We start from the raw sequence: 17,391 nt of genomic DNA on the forward strand, positions 1-17,391 counted from the left end.
CTACTGCCTGTGTAGTCCTGCAATCAGTCCCCACAGAGCAAAGAACTACTTGTGTCCCTGTTACTTAGTTACCATTTGAAAGAATGATAGACCTGAGTTGAAAGAGAACTACTCTATTCTTAAGCTAGCCTCCCAAACTCGCAGAAGTGAATTCTCGAAACTTCCTTTAGCGACAAAGATGCCGAGGCTTAGAGTTTAGTGACTCCCCAAGGCTGCGGCTGGTAAGTGGCTCTGGCTTGTATCTCAGAGCTCTCACTGCACTTTAAAAAGGCCAGGCATTGGTAATGTCAGAGCATCCTGCCTCATCATGCAGAGACACACATTAAACAACCTGTGTCAAAGGTGTCCCTGTTTTTACAGCATGTTGGTGCACATGCGTGTGTGTGTGTGTGTGTGTGTGTGTGTGTGTGTGTGTGTAGCCAAATATGCCACACTAAACAGGATGGAGAGGGAACAATACCAAGAAATATGAAGAAAAAAAAAGGATGGTTGATTGTGGCGGGCTGGACGAGGTGGCCAAGGATAGGCAAGTCCCATATACACAAGCTGCTCCTGGCCATCCAGGCTGTGCAGTGTGCAGGGGATTCTGGGAGAAGATCTACTGAGGAGTGCTGGTTTTCATTACCCAAACACAACTGCCTTCACCATAGGGCCTGGGCCAGTGGCTGCTAAGGGGGCTAACCACAAGTGCGCTGCAGAAGCTCCACCACAGGGCAAGAGTGGCTGAAAGTGGGGACAGCTGCCTGACACCTGATGAGGATTTGGTCTCCAGGGGAGACAATGAGTGGAGTCACCATGACTGGTAACAAACTATCCGTCATGACCATCATGGTAGGAGTGCAGGGTAGCAGCTGAAGGCAGGGAGCCAAGTACCAGGATGGTTCCACTGCATCTCAGGGCACAGATTTCATTTCTGTTCTAACAGCCAGACCCAAGGAAAGCCCCACTTCTACATTTAGTGTATGGCGTGGGTATGAGCCACACTGGCCAGTTATCTGTCCTAAAAAGGCCTTTCATTTCTCCTCACAAGAAAGCATCGAGTATGCTGGAGCGAATGCAGCTCCCACAGGAATGTATTAAAACGACCTCACCTTGTATGCCCTCCCGAGGCCAAGACCTCAGGAGACCCGTATAGGCTGAGCACTGGGTGGCTGACAGAAAATGCATCCCCAGGAGTTTGGACGAGGACAAACTCAGAGAGAGTAAGCAGGCCGGCCATGCTGCAGTGCGGCTGAGCCCTCAATCCTGAAATGTATAGCAAGTTAAGCCCACAGGAGGCAGAGACCTCAGACGCCTGGGGTGCTTGTGGGAGTTCCACAGGAGGCAAACCTGTGCAGAAACAACCCAGGGCTCAGGAGTCCAGCAGGGTGGGTAGCTTAAGATGGCATGAGATGTGTCTCCCTTTAGCTCACACCTCTCAGTGAGATGGTCATAGCCACGAATCCCAGACAAACGGTCACTCCTGAGCGGCCTATGCCACCCCAAGGCCACAAGGCTAGTTCCTAAGTCCAGACACCCTCACCTTGGGGCTTGTCATCTCAAGATATTCTCATTATAACAGAAACAGACAAACAGCAAGAGAGAGCAGCGTGCGTGTGTCACATCCACGTGTGAAGCATTAGCAACTGTTATTGGTTCTAGGAAAATGCGTTCCACAGACACAGCTGCAGTCTGGCACAGATGTGCCTCACCACCCAGGGACAAGCCTGTCGCTAGAATGGGATGCCAGGACGCTCTTCAGAGTGTTTACCGTGACTCTAACATTCCACTAGAAGCTTCAGTGACCTCAGGCAGGCTCCCATTGTCTCAAGTGGTGCCATGAAGTTCAGAACTAAGTTTATTTTGCATTTCCTCAGAAGCAGCACACTACAGCCTTGGGGTACGGGTCTGCTGCGGATTGTTCTGGCATGCGGAGGCCTGGGCTCTGCCTCAGCACCACAAACCGCCACTAACAACAACAAACTCCATGTGCACCTTCCTGGGCTAAGGAGAAGAGTCGTCACTATATAAAACGATGCTTGTTTCTACTGCAAAGAGATTAGTTTTGTTTTTTGAAGGATTTTTCACTCTTCTCTAGCTTTCTAAAGCCATGAAAAGGCGCTAAGGTGTAAGCCCCCACTACTGTGCATTCTGAATGCCCCGAGACTCTGGCCCTAAGCAGGAGCCTTACTCTAGCAAGTTCCCCAGTCAGCACTATCAGACAGCCCAACATATCTGTCCCAAAGGAAAGTCCTCAAGTTTCTGATCCCACTAGAAACCTCAAGGACACAATTGACACACATATATTTTTTCTATGAACGTCAGAAGATTTGCATTTTGCTAATTTATCAATCTGGGTCTCATTTTCCAAGCACCTGCAGGCTGTTTGCTCCGTCAGTAACTAATGAGAAAGCAGCATCAGGTCTGGATCAGTGATCACTATTCAAACTTGTCTTCAGTTGAACAGACAACGAACCCAAAATAAGTAACTTGGGAACCTCCGAGTGGTATCTGCAAATCATATCCCTGATGCCTCTGCGATAAGATGGACATCCCGTTACTAAACAACGGGGCGATCTGAGTAGGCTTTCTCCAAAGAAGATGTGTGAAAGGCCTGCAGGCCCTAGAAAGACTCGAAAGCATTAAACAGCAGGAAGGGAGGGAGTGGGAGAGAGTGTGTGTGTGTGTGTTGTCTGTGTGCGTCTGTGAGTGTGTGTGTTGTGTCTGTGTGCATCTGTGTGTCTGTGTGTGTTCCTGTGTATGTCTGTGTGTGTGACTGTGTGTGTGTCTGTGTGCATTTGTGAGTGTGTATGTGTGTTGTATCTGTGTGCATCTATGAGTGTGTCTGTGTGTTCCTGTGTGTGTCTGTGAGTGTGTGTGACTGTGTGTGTGTGTGAGTGTGTGTGTGTGTCTGTGTGTGTGTGTTGCTAAGGATGGAAACCCAACTGCACAACAGGTCATCACTCTACGCTGAGACACACCCACCAGTGCTTCCTCATTAACCGTTTTGGGTGGTGTAACCAAATCAAACCCACGCTGTCCCTGCTCAGGCCGCAATAACAAAATAGTCAGGGTCTGGTAAGGGTTCTTCTGCGCTTATAGAAGGTCTCTCATGGAAATCTCAGTACTGTCTGCTTCTGCAGAAGACCAGGGTTCAGTTCCCAGCACCTGCAAGGCAGCTCACAAACAGCCTACAACTCCAGTTCAAGGAGATCTGCCGCCACCGATGCTGACTTCTGAACTCTGCCACAGCAGAGAGCGAGAGGAAGGCAGAGAGGAAGAAGGGAGAAAGAAAGAGAAGGGTGCCTTTGTATCAGTAAATCAATCCCATCATAATACTTATAGGAGTCCAATTTCCATTGCTATGACAAAATACCAAAGGCTAGGTGATGTATAAAGAAAAAAAACCTTACTTGGCTCATTGTTTTATAGTATTAAAGACCCAGATCAGTTGACCCCATCACTTTGGCCTTTGTAAGGGTTCCCTTGGCCTTTTCACTCATGCCGGTTAAAGGCTAGCCTGGTCTACATTGTGAGTTCCAGGGTGGCGTGGCTGGAGAAGTGTATATGAAGAACAGGTCACACAGAAAGGCTGGAAGCCAGACAGAGAGCAGGAATGAGCTCTTGCACAAGAAATCTCTCAGGATCTAACGGTGGCTTCATGACAACTACATCCCTCCTTCCAAGGACAGCATCCTTAATGACATGATTACCTTACCCTAGGTTACACCTCTCAAAAGGTTCTACCAGCTTCCAAGATCATACAGAGGATCAGATTTCTATCATACAACCCTGAGAGGGCTCAAACCACAACCAGGCTAGAGCAGGGCCCAAGACTCTTGACGTCATCTAATCTGTTACTTTCCCAGAACTCTAAATATAGTTATACTGGGCCTTGCATGTGGCACATCTCTTTAATCCCAGTGTTCAGGAGGCAGAGGCAGAAGGATCTCTCTGAGTTCAAGGATAGCCTAGTCTACATTGTGAGTTCCAGGCCATCCAGGGCTATGTAGTGAGGTTCTCTCCCTCCCCCTCCATATATATGCATATTTTCACATGCACACACACATACATACATACATACATATATGTGTATACATATTCATAAGAGGACTGTGGCTTCAGCACATGGATCTGAGGGAGTAATACAATCATGGTCCTATTACTACCATAAAATTCTAGACCCAGTTAGCTTACAAAGTGAAAAGGTTAATTTAGCTCATGGTCCTGAAGGTACCAGCCCTTTGCTACAAGCCTTTGGTGATGGCTCCATACTGTGGCAGGAGTGCAGAGCAGAGCAAGCCATTCGCCTCACATAGAGGCAGAGCTAGGGAGACCGGACAGGCTCGGTCCCATAACCTCTTCCAGGGCACACCCCTAATAACCGAAGAACCTCCCACAAGGTTCCACCTCCCAAAGGGCCGAAGCATGTCCCCCACTAGAACAGCCTGGGGGACAAGTATTTAACACACAGACGTTTTGGGGACACTGTCTTCATTTTTCATCACACTAGGGTGGCTATAATTCACAAATTAGCAACAAGGGCGTGGCTAAATTAGAATCCGCACACTGTTAGCGAGAAAATGCTAAAGCTATTTAGAAACACAGTCTAGCATTCCCCAAACATCATGACCAGCACGTGCCCCAATGACTCTATTCCTTGGTATCCCCCAACATAAAAACTTATATACACATATTGCCAGTAACACTATTCACAATAATTAAAAAGTAGAAACAACCATAAACGTCTATCAGTTGGTGAAAAGATAACTACCAAGTGAACATTCTGGAAAATTATTTGGACACAAAGAGAGGAAACAGTAACAGCAAGCCCTGCTACAGTCTCTGAAGGAGAACGGTTTGTGTCCTGTTGAGCTGCTCGATGCTTGTGCTCTCTGCAATGGCAAAGGGTCAGAGCAGCCACACTGACACAAAGTGATGAGCCAGAAGTTAAACTGTCAGTCAAAACAAAACCAAAAACAAACAAAACCCCCAAAAGAGCTAGTAAAGTCAGAGGTTTGTTTTGTCTCTGCACTTTCAACACTGACATCAAGGGTCTTAATCATGCGAGGCAGGCACTCTCTACCACAGCCACATACCCTTGATTTTAGAATTTATTCTATGATAGAGTCTCACTAAATTGCCTAGGCTGGCAATCCTCCTGCCTCGGCCTCCTGAGCAGTTGCAGCACTAGGCCTAAGCAAATCCAGGAATTCACAAACAGATGAGTGCTATACCCAGTACTCGGATCCCCAGGAGAGGGGCTGAGGGTGAGTGCACAGACAGTAAAGCGTTTGTCAGATCTCCAGCATCCAAGCAGAATGGCTGGAGGATGGAGGATGTGACGCTCCTGTAATGCCAGCGCCGGGGAGTGGAGACAGGAGGGTCCTGTGGTTCCATGGCAAGCCCGGTTAGTAGCTCCAGGTTCAATGGGAGATGCTGTCTCAAAAAATCGGACACTCAATGCCAATCTCTGGCTTCCGCATGCATGTGCATATGTATGCACATAAATCATTCCTCACACGGATGCACACAGAAAGAAAGTAAATTTGATAACCGGTGTGAAGGAATCAAACCATCTAATGTAGTTAAAATATCAGGATCAGAGGATGGAAACAGGGGAGGAAAATGCTAGAATGAGTAACTGCCAAAGGTTTCACAACTTTGATTAAAAAAGAAAACACAGACAGGCAGTGGTGGCGCACGCCTTTAATCCCAGCACTTGGGAGGCAGAAGCAAGCAGATAACTGCAAGTTCGAAGCCAGCCTGGTCTACAAAGTGAGTTCAAGACAGCCAAGGCTACACAGAGAAACCCTGTCTCGAAAAACCAAACCAAACCAAAACAACCACAACAAAAATACCTACTAGCTTGTACATTGAAATAGCTTTAAGAGCTATAAGCAAAAAAGAACCACGTTGAGACACACCATGAACAAACTGCTAAAAATAAAATCTTAAAGACAGAGAGATGGCTCAGCAGCTAAGAGCATTTACTGCTCTTCCTGAGGAGCCAGGTTCGAATCCCAGCACCAACACGACAGCTCACAATCATCTGTAACTCCAGTTCCAGAGGAACAGACCCTCTCTCCTACCCATGCAGGCAATATACACATATACATAAGATACAGTAAAAATTAAAAAAAAAAAAAGGAATGAACAAAGTCTTAAAAGTAGAGGCAGCAGAGGCTATGTGGGTAACTCAGCTGGTAAGGTACACGCTACACAAGTTCTGATCCCCTACACCCTCTGAAGAAGTCAGACGCAGCAGTGAGTGCACTTCTATAACAGTTACGCTGTGAAGCAGGGGCAAGGTGGGTCTCTGGAGCACATCGGCTGCCAGCCTAGTCAACTGGTACGTCCTACATTTAGTGAGATCCTGCCTCAAAAAATAGAGTGAAGAGGGTCGCACTGACCTCTGGCCTCTGCATGCTCATGTGCACTCACGCACACACGCGCACACTCACACGCACACACAGTGGAGGCAGCAGGTGATGACATGCAGGAGCAATGATTTTTTTAGGACAACCAACGTCTCATCAAAACTCAAAATGCTGAAAGGAAAGATAATAATTTTTATATCCAGAAGAATAACTCAAAACCAAGAACGCAATAAACACATTTCCAGATAGATGAAAGCTGAGAGGCCACAACAGTAGACTCACACCACAGGGATGCTGAAAGCGAATCTGCAGGCTGCAAATGGATGGATGTCCAGATCAGAGCAAGAGTTGGAAGTGTCAATGTATGAAGGCCTTTCAAAATTGAAAGGCAACTGACCAAAGCAGAAATATTAACATTTAGTCATAAAGATATGACAATGTACTAAGGTGAGGAGACAGAAATGGAATTTCCCTGCTGTGACTTAGCTCCAGCGGCCAAGTGTGTTTACAAAGAGATGTGAGTTAAAGGGTGTGTGCAGTTAACTGTGAGCAAGCACCATAGAGACTAAATTCTGCGGGGGGAAAGATGGAAACTGAGTAGCAACATGGTACTTGCACTGAGCCATATAAAAACCCCCATTAAAGCCGGGCGTGGTGGCGCATGCCTTTAATCCCAGCACTCGGGAGGCAGAGGCAGGTAGATCGCTGTGAGTTCAAGGCCAGCCTGGTCTACAAAGTGAGTCCAGGACAACCAAGACTACACAGAGAAACCCTGTTTCAAAAAAAAAAAAGAACCCATTAAGTGATTAAAGCTAGCATCTCAGTAATATGCATATTGGCGTGAGGTGCTCCAGTGTGACCTGTGTTATTCTTTTTTTTTTTTTTTTTTTTTTTTTTGGTTTTTTTCTGAGACAGGGTCTCTCTGTGTAGCCTTGGCTGTCCTGGACTTGCTTTGTAGACCAGGCTGGCCTCGAACTCACAGTGATCTGCCTGCCTCTGCCTCCCGAGTGCTGAGATTAAAGGCGTGCACCACCACCGCCCTACCGACCTGTGTTGTTATTCTTAACAGAATGCATAACCATGTGTGAATCCCGAGAAACACCATGCAAATCCTAACTGATGGAGGAATCTGCATACAGGAGTAAGGGCCGAGGGTGTGGCTCAGTGATGGAGTGCTTGCCTAGGATAAGACCCTAGGTTCCATCCCCAGCACAGGGCTGGGGTGAAGGGAGCAGAGTCAGGGGAAGCCAGGGTAATTGTTATAATTGTTCAGTGTCTCCATACTGAGGAAGTGTGTCACGTTGGAGAAGACTAGAAAGACACAAGAGGGGGCAGCTAGATGGCTCTGTGGGTCAAGGAACTTGTTGCCAAGTCTGATGACTTGCATTCTGTCTCTAGGATGCACATGGTGGGGAGAGAGGACCAACTCCTGTTAAGTCGTCCTCTGACCTCTTTATGCATACCCTGGCACACATACTCACCCACCATAAACAAACAAACAAATGCTAAATAAAATAAAAGACCATCCAAGAGCTAGGCAACACTAGTATTCAGGGAGCCGAGGTACAGCAAGATTGCGAGTTTGAGGCTAGCCTAGGCTACATAGGGAGACCTCGTCAAAGGAGGAGGAGCAAGAGGAGGAGGAGATGAGGGTGACAGCAATGTGGCAACTGAGTTCAGTATGAGAAGGCTCATTGGATTTGGAGCCAGAAAAAATAAAAGATATTTGGGACAAATTTAGGAACTTGAAATAAGGGCCAGGTTTTACCAATGACACTGTAACACGTTAGTTTCCCTTGAAATGCAGTGTTGTCAGGTGAAATGTTAGCAACGGGGAAAACTAAGTGAACGGCATGTAAAATTGTGCTATTCTTTCAATGTTTCTGTAAGTTTAAAATTACTTCAAAATAAAAAGTTCAAAGGTGGTGTTTGATGAAAATACACTGAGCTGGGCATGGTGGCCCATGCCTCTAATCCCAGCACTCAGGAGGCAGAGGCAGGTGGATCACTGTGAGTTCGAGGCCAGCCTGGTCCAGGACAGCCAAGGCTACACAGAGAGGCTCTGTCTCGAAAAAGCAATGATGATGATGATGATGATGATGTGGAGAGCAGTGGAAGACACACAAGGTCCATATCTTCAGTCTACACAAGCATGCCCACACAAGCACACATTATCCACCCCACCCCCTCCCCCGCAAGCACACACACAAATGCGCACACACAAACACACAGATTGTGGAAATTAATCTGGAACAACCAGATAGAAAAGATAATATGCAAATGTCGGTAATAAAAAAGAACGAGCCATTTTGCAGCAACCCAGATAGGCCTCACATTTTACCAGGCAAAAGAAGCTGAGTAGCAAAGGAGAGATCCCCAGTTCTGGTATAATTCAAGTGATCTGGAATCTACAATAATTCAATCACCCCAAGGCCCTGGGGTCATGGTGTAGTGTACTATGCTGAGCCCCGGGGTTCGAGGTGTAGCTCGCCCACTGTGCTGTAAAGGGGACTTCGCTGTGAGCGGAAAGGATGTCTTGGGGCTGAGGGAATAGTTTAATGAGCATTTCCGTTTGTCTCCGTTTATTGACTTACACACACCCAGTGTGCGTATTTCACCGCAGGTAAGTTACATGTCAATAACATTGATTAGAACAGGAAAGGGGGCCTGGGGACATACTCAGTGGCAAAACGGTTGCCTCACATGCGTGGAGGCGCTGGCCCTGGCCCGACCCTTACCACGCTTCCCACTGCCCTCAAAAAGTAGCAACCCTGCCACTCTGTGGCAAAGCAGGACAGGGGCAGAGAAAGAGGCATAAAGTAGGCAAGAGCCTCTTCCCAGCCCAAAGCCATGGAAGGAAGCCCAAGTGTGTTCTCAGAGGCCAGCATTCCAATGAGTCAGAGATCAGAGGGGATCCATCCCCGACAAAGGGCTTTGAGGGCTAGCCTTCCTGGCAGTAAGAGGCACCATGGGATGCCTCCTAAGACTCAACCATAGAACCCCTAACATGGTGCTCCCGGAAGCCCGTTTATAAGGATATACTTGAAGCTGTCTGCTAGGGCTCTGACCAGGGTCCCAGCGTAACAAGCCGTATGTATGGAAAATGCAGTGTTACCTGAGTCAGGCTACATGGAACTGACATGTCCGTGGAGCTTATTAATGCCTGTTTAAGTGTGAAAATAACACCCCGCCTCCCAGACATAGCAAGCTGCTGGTCACACTGTAGACCTGCTCACTGGCCTGACGCACAAAGGCATTCTTTGTGGCTTTTCAGAAGCGTGATTAAGCCAAACATTTTCCTGAGCACTTTCTACGATCGAGCACCCCCGCCTCCCACCCCCCTCGCCCCAGTGCATTCTGTGTGAGCACTCAGGGTTGGCTTCATTTAATCCTTACACCAGCCCTGGAAAGGTACTCACAGGTGGGGAAGCTGCTGTCAGTGTTAGCAGGGCTTGGGTAACCCACCAAGGTCACGTCTTCACACTGGCACCCTGTCACACAAGGTCCAATTTCCCAAGCACTGCACATAATGAGTTAGACCTCCTCTTTCATGACAAAGACGTTACTATGAATGATATTCTAACTGACACGGTTTCTGATGGCAGGGCTGTGAAACAGTCAAACGTTACGTGGCTTGGGGAGGCGGGGCTACACTTTGGCTTGAGAATGTAACTTCTTTTCAGTCCTTCGGGATACTATTTCACCTCACCAGACAAGCTGCTACAAAGTTTTCAAAGCCACTCCTAGAAACACCAAACAAGAAGACAAATGCCAGGTATGAGTCACCCGGGGCTGTGCTTTGTCAGTGGGTTGAAAGAAACCTCTGGGTCTCATTTCCATTGGGCACATCCTACAGGTAGGAGCAGCACCAGGCACCAGCACCATTTGCTGGCTGTGCTCAGGCACACCTCTTCGTCTGGTCCTGACAACTCCGGAATTAGGCATAGGCATCATAGGGCAGTGGCTGCATAGCAGATTCATTTACAAAGGAAGAGTGGAAGCTTCATACGGCTTCATTCACAGGCCCAAGACCCCATTTTACACAAGGACAGAAATCCTAGATTTCTGATGCCCAGAGCCCAGGATCCTCAAGTGTCTGGGTCCAGGTAGCCTGGGGCAACATGCCTTTGCCAAGACTCCCTACATTAATGTAAACTCTTAGTCAACAGATGCCCAACATGAAGGTGATGCTTTAAATATCTCGCAAAAATCAGGCCATTTCCAAGGAAATGACACAAAGTCACCGTAGGAAACAGTGCTCAATGGCATTGCTTTGTTTTACTTAGCCCAGTATTACTGTTATTTTGTACAATTTATAAAGACATACGTTCCTGCCGGGCGTGGTGGTGCACGCCTGTAATCCCAGCACTTGGGAGGCAGAGGCAGGTGGATCACTTTGAGTTCAAGGCCAGCCTGGTCTACAGAGTGAGTTCATCCCAGCCAAAGCTACACTGAGAAACCCTGTCTTGAAAAACCAAACCAAACCAACCAACCAACCAACCAACCAAACAAACAACCAAACAAAAAAACCAAAAAAAACACGCATTCCCATTTAGGCTACCAGATTGACCTTAAGGCCCACCCTCATGTCCAGTATATTAATGTCCTTAGCACTGATAAAGAGGGTCCCTGGAGCTTGCTTTCACAGAGTGGGGACTAGAACTTGGGAAGCAGAGGCAGGAAGATCTCTGCAAGTTCAAAGCCAGCCTGGTCTGTATAGTGAGTCCCAGGCCAGCCAGGGTAACTCAGGGAAGCAGTCTCTAATGCCAAACACCAAACCAAATAACAGATGTTCACTGTGCACTTTTACCTCAGATACAGTTTAGCTCTGAGGAAGCAGCAAAGAACAAGACGAACAGGGGAGGGGGCAGATTTGTAGCAAGGGTTGATAAGTGGCCAAGACAGCCTCGGATGGTGGCAGGGCACAAGGGTTCACACACCATCAAAGCGGTGTCAGAAGCAGGTGAGAACTGTGTGGAATGAAGCTGGCCTGGGGGGGGGGGGCAAAAGGCAGGAAGTGAAGGGTTTTGCTGGCCATGGTACTAAGGTTTTAGGTTGGTGAAAAGTGTGTGGGGGGGGGGGAGTATTGCCCGGAAACATGAAAAGTCTCTACGCACAGCAGACACGACACAGAAAGAGGCTAGAGCCATTTGTAGTGGCCCAGTCCTTGAACCAACAACTTAAAGGATTTTTAGCTGAGCTCTGACAATTGAAGGATTTGATCCATCCCCCTAGATGTGGCACATTGGAAAAGGATCTAATATAGGCTAGAGCTGGGGCCCTGCTCTGTCAACCACAGAGCCCCACCCAAACAGCCCTGTGCCCACTGTTCATCTCTTAATGGAAGGACCCGCCAGTAGCCAGCTTTTTTACATCTCCAAGGTTTTGGCATGAGCTTTAAAACCTGAGTTCGAATGCCTTTTGGTGGGGATGTACTTCCAGGTCAGGTGTAGGTTATGTGCCTCTTTTCACAATTGGAGTGTGTGTCCACATGTGTGTGCGCGAGCAGAAGTTACAGGACAACTCGGGTGGAGTCGGTTCTCATCTTTCCATCTTTACTTGGGCTCCTGGGATTTGAACTCTGCTCCCGGGGGTTACACGGCACGCTCCTTTACCTATTGAGCTCCCTTTGGTGGCATTTTACTTGAAGTCAGCAGGATGCCGATGCAGGTGGCAGGTCTGGCGTGAGTGCCACATATAAAACAACAGAGCCGCTGCTATCTTCTTATTTCTTCTTTTCTTTTTCTTTTTCTTCCTATTGTTGCACTACTGGGAGTGGAACTCAGAGCCTCACGCAAGTTTTCCACCCCTGAGCTGCTTCCAGCTGCAGCACTTCCATCTTTAATGCAGGTCGCCAAGAAAGTGGTCCTTAGACCCCACTACGGAGGTCAGTACAAGCGCTACAGAGCTCCAGGCATTGCCCAGGGCCTTACACACCACCTTCATCCCAACCTGCCTCCAGCCACACGGAGAATAGCTATGAAGGTACTGTTTCCAGACTATAAATATGGAAACTGAGGAAAAGAAGGCCGGTACCCTGCCTCACCTAAGAATGCAGAGCTGGTAATAGTGGTCTGACAGTGGGTACATACCCAGGCCTAAGGAAGCACCATCGAGCCTTAGCATCCATTTCTGCAGCCCCAACTTGGTCTTTTAAATTTTTCCTTCGATTTATTTTCTATTTCATGCATGTGAATGTTTTGTCTACGTGTATGTCTGTACATTGTGTACCCGCTTGGTGCCCTTGTCATTCAGAAGCGGGCATCTGATCCCCTGGAAACAGAGTGACAGGTGGTTGTGGGCCACTGTGTGGGTGCTGGGAACTGAACCCAGGTCCTCTACCAGAGCTGCTGTGCTGTGATCTTAGCTGCTGAGCCATCACGCCACCTCCACCTCAGCTTGTTCTTGCTCCGGGCTCAGAGAGTCCCCGTCCCTTCCCAGCCTTCCCTGCCCCAGCTCCTGCTCCCACCCGGGAGCCCCCACGTCTCAGCTCCTAGATGACACCTCTCTAAGGGACCATTATCTTGACCGATGGCCTCAAACCCCAAACAAGACTTCTGTGAAATATTTAGTAATTCACTACTCAAGATTTCCCAGGAGAAACGTCGCAACACACGTGGGCAAAGTGTGTACTCCTCACGTCACACCCGAGACGGGGGGTCTCAGCAGTGCTCTGACCTCCTCAGCATCCTCCTTCCCTCTGGGATGAGAGGAAGTCAGGATACCAGGCTCCTCCCTACACCTGTCCTCAGGAACGGCTCACAGGCTCACAGGCTCACAGGGAGGCAGGAGAGGGGCAGCTGCTACGTGTGGAGCTCTGGGCTTCCTTACAACGTGAGCAAGCACATTGAGGGTTGGCAACATGAGGATTGCCACCAGACCAGCCACAATAGCCCTATGACGTTCTGTGCTGTGCCTTGCTCTGTGACTACTTCCAACATTCTTGATAGGTTCCTTGGGAAATTCTGAGTGAAGGTGTATTAAATACTGCCCTCCTGCAGGACTTTGGCAACTCTAACTGGACAAGTTGGTGGGGGGAAGGGGAGCTTTGGAGGCTGCAGTTGGGACACCAACCGTCTAAGTCACTGCCTTTTCTAACCCAAGCTTGGTCACTGTCCACTGACTTGGCTAGACCCACTCTGAACTCAGAACCACACGGGCAGGAACAACCACTTAGGAGTTTATATTCTGGGTTCAAAGAAGCTACTGAGAAGAAAGGACAGTAAACTGTCAAAGAATGAACTCCAAATAAAGACAAATTATTTAACCTTGTAGATAAACTTAAAAACCCCCAATGAGATGCCTAAATTGCAAACAAAGAACAACAAAGCAGGCACCTGTCTCCAAGTCACCTGAAGATATAGACCGAGAAGCCCCATCATAATCTTCAAGATGCCAGCTAACCACAGATCCCTACAAGGCCGGACCAGGAGACCAAGCTAAGTCTCTAGAAGTGTGACCACAAACCTTGCTCCTGAGACTGTGCTTTGTGAACCGGCAACCGCGAAAGGACAGGGCCCAGGCCCTCCTCTCAGCACCCTCCCTCACCTCTAGTGGGACACACCTCTGGACTTCCGCTGGCAAGCCTCCCACCCAGGCCTGGGCCACGGCACAGTAACTTCCACAGACTGCAAGGGCAAACTATAGAGGAACAGGGGATGGAACTGAGGGGGCCGTTAGGACAACCTGCTTTATAGAAAGTCAGTAAGTGCCAGAGGAAAAAAAGGCACACGCACATCCCACCTCCAAGACAGACATGAGGACAAATACCCAAGGGAAACACGGACACACAGATCAGGGTGCACAGGATAGGCGAGGTCTTTGGGATTTGAAGTTTTGGGGTGCCAGATCAGAAAAATACCTCTTAGCAGCCCTTAGTGGTTGTAGTGATGCTGCAGCACCATACTCGATTGAGGGGACCCCAGAACCTGAGAGTCAGTGACCCCTGAGGGCTTGCAGCAGCAGCCTCTGAGGAGCTTTCCTCAAACCTTCTTGCATGGCATCTGGAAGGGCGTCAGGGCAAGGCTCCCACCAGTACTGACCCAGGTTCCAAATGAGCCCTCAGGGAAGAGTTGAGAAGAAAGCCACAGGGGTGGGGAAGCAGGGAGGAGAGAGACCAACTTTAGAAAGTCTGAAAGAAGACTCACACGGCACAAAAAGACCAAACCGTAACCACAGGGCCGTAGTCAGGAAACGCAGCCACAGTAGCCGGCCAGTGGTCACAGTGGACGGGGAGCCAGGGGGTCAGGCTGGGATTCAGAATGCAGAGGTTTAAATTTAGCCAGGTAAACAGGCGGCCCAGGGGTGGCGGTGGCTTTAGAGCAGGGCAGTCACCTGCTCTCGGGCACCACGGGTATGTCTTGCTGAGGGGAAAGGCACAGCCAGAACTGAACACACAGCAGGTCCATTGCTGGGACTCCATCAGCATACTGCTAGGAGAAGCACGCAGGTGTGCCTCAGAAAGAGGGTCAGGCCCTCAGACTGATCACCATCTCTGTGCGCTGTATCCTCTGGACTCCCAGAGACAGTCTGAAAATGCTCAAAAGAAACCAGCCTCCTCAGATGCCTGGATATATGGCTCCCAGCAGGGATTTTTTTTTTTTCTTTCACATTTCCTGCTGCCCTAAGTCATGAGAGGTTGAATTACAACCACTGCTTATAGCACGCCTGTAATACCAGTACCTGGAAGGCAGAGGCAGAGCCAGGCGGACCTCTGTGAGTTCGAGGCCAGCCTGATGTACAAAGCGAGTCCAGGACAGTCAAGGCTACACAGAGAGAAACCCTGTCTCGAAAACCAACCAACCAAGCACTGCTTATCACATCACAACAGAAGCTCCAAGGACTGACTACACACGAAGTGCGGGGCTGGTGGATGCTGAAGACTTGTTTAGAAGATTGAGGAGATGAGTGATAACGGTGCTAAAAGGAACCAGGAGAGCAAACTCAGAGCCATGGACTACTCCTGTGGCACGTCAGAATAGAGCAACCAGGAGCCGTCCTAAAAGTCAAAATCGTAAGGCGCCGGCCTGGCCTCTGCCCCATTGAGAAAGAACAAACAACAAAATCCTTTTGAAAAACCCTAGCTGGGTCAGAATGGGCTGAGAGGACTTGGCCTAGCATGCTCATAGGCCCTGGGTGCCAGCCCCAGCACTGCAAACAAGCAAACAAAATCTTTCAGTTGCCTCTAGACTAAGAAGAGGAGGAGGAAGGAAAGACACAGGCGAAGAACCCCAAGATTTGTTTTTCTTTCACAGTGTATGTCTCTCAGAAATTTTAGGAATATTCTGTTAGTGTGAATCCAGACAGCAACAGGGGTTCGGGGGAAGATGCTCCGGCTTTCTGAGAGTGTACCCCCTATTCCGGGGGACCCTGTGCTGCCTCACCAGTCACAGATGAGGAACCCTAAGTTTCCACATGGGCCTGCCTGAGTGCTGGTATCTGGCAAGGAGTAAGCCCCTGCGTGCTTGCTGTCTCTCGGCTCCTATACTGACAGCAAGGGAGCCACAGTTCTGGCAAATGGGAGCCTGCCTCCCAGGTGGCCTTTTCCTTCCAGGTACCAGGCTGAAACTACCCAGGGTGGCAGCCTCTGAAAGCTTTGCCAGCCATGGCCTAGTACCAAAAGCAGCAGAAAAGGACCTTGGTAATGTGGACGTCAAGCTCTTCCTCCTCCCCACCCCGCCCCATCAACTCACCCTGGGCCTGAGCCACCTCAGTCTCTCTGCCTGCAAAACAGAACCAATTGTTCTAAAAGCAAAGTGAGCAGTGTCCAACAATGACTTGGGAGGATGCAAAACCCAAGAAAGTTGGGTCTGACCAGAGTGCTGGGCCAGATACCCTCCGGGGCGCCCCGTGAGGATGGAGAAAGAGGTGCAGAGAAGCAACAGAGAACCAGACAGTACCACGTCTCCAGGGTGCGACCCGCTCTAGCCTGGGGCAGAAACTTGGGCTAAAGTCATCCCTTCGCAGTACCTGTCTGGGACACCCCGAGCCGTTCGTAGCGTGGAAAACTGCAGCTGGGCCCCGCGGAGCCTGGAAAAGCAGAACAACTCCCGGCTCATGCTTCGCGGAGGCGACGCGCAGCGCCCGGGGTGCCATCTCCTCTCCTGGCCACTCAGCGAACAAGCGCGGAGCCCCTGGACGCCCGCGCCCCACCTGCCCGCGCCAGGCACCCGCGCGCGGCCCCAGCTTTGTTCGCAGTGGCCCGCGGTGCCGGTCGCCGCGCGCCCCTTTCCCGCCACCTGGCCGCACAAGCGCCCTCGGCCGGCACTCGGCCGACTCCCGAGCTTACCTGCGGGGGCTGCGGCGTCGAGTCGGCCGCGGGACGGGGCAGCCCGGGCTCAGCGCGCGGGCCGATGGCGCAGCCGCCCCGCACTCCTCATCGGCGGCGGGAGTCTACCCGCCCCGAGCGCCGGGTCCGCCGGGAGGGGCGCAAGGCGCCGGGAGCTCGGGCTCCACCGCAGGCTGCGAGGGCTCAGCGGCGTCCCCGCCTGTCCGTTCGGGCGCCGCCACCGGTTTGAGTCCCGGGAAGTTTCCGCCCCGAGTTAGCGGCCCGGCTGGCGGCCACGGCTAGTATGCAGCGCCGGCGCGGGGCGCGCGATCCCGGGGCTCCGCCGCCTGCGCCCCGCCCCGCCCCGCGCCGCCTCCCCGCCCCCCGCAGCCCGCGGCCGCGCGCGACGCCCCCTCTGGAGGGCTCCTCCCCGGCGCCGAACCGGCCCCCCGCACCTGCCTCCAGCGCCCCTCCGCGCCCACCGTCCGGCAGGCTCTGCCTCTGCAAAGGGAAGCAGAACACAACTGCGCGTGGACGTGGAGCGCTGACGAGTGACTTACCCGTACGCTTTGGAGTCCGAAGCTGCGGAGCGACCCGGGAATTTTTCCACTCTGCAAACCCGGATCTCCCCTTCGCGATTGGGACCCACACAGGCGATTCTCAGACTGGGACTCGGATGCTTGGATTGTTCTAGAGGGAAAGACTTATGTCACGGACTTAGGGCTGGGTTTTTCTCCTGATAAACACGAGGCACATAAAAGGTCC

General features: G+C 50.4%; 1 protein-coding gene across 1 annotated transcript in view; it reads right to left on the reverse strand.

Moving 5' to 3' along the window:
• The window catches only part of Wnt5b (Wnt family member 5B), a 115,535-nt gene extending 98,695 nt beyond the window's left edge, over positions 1–16,840 (reverse strand). Inside the window, exon 1 of the mRNA XM_051155227.1 lies at positions 16,648–16,840. The gene's annotated coding sequence lies outside the window, so the exon portion shown is untranslated. The remainder of the gene's footprint in view (positions 1–16,647) is intronic.
• Between the last annotated feature and the right edge of the window lie 551 nt (positions 16,841–17,391).

Source organism: Acomys russatus, chromosome 13, assembly GCF_903995435.1.
Source record: "Acomys russatus chromosome 13, mAcoRus1.1, whole genome shotgun sequence".
NCBI lineage: Eukaryota > Metazoa > Chordata > Mammalia > Rodentia > Muridae > Acomys > Acomys russatus.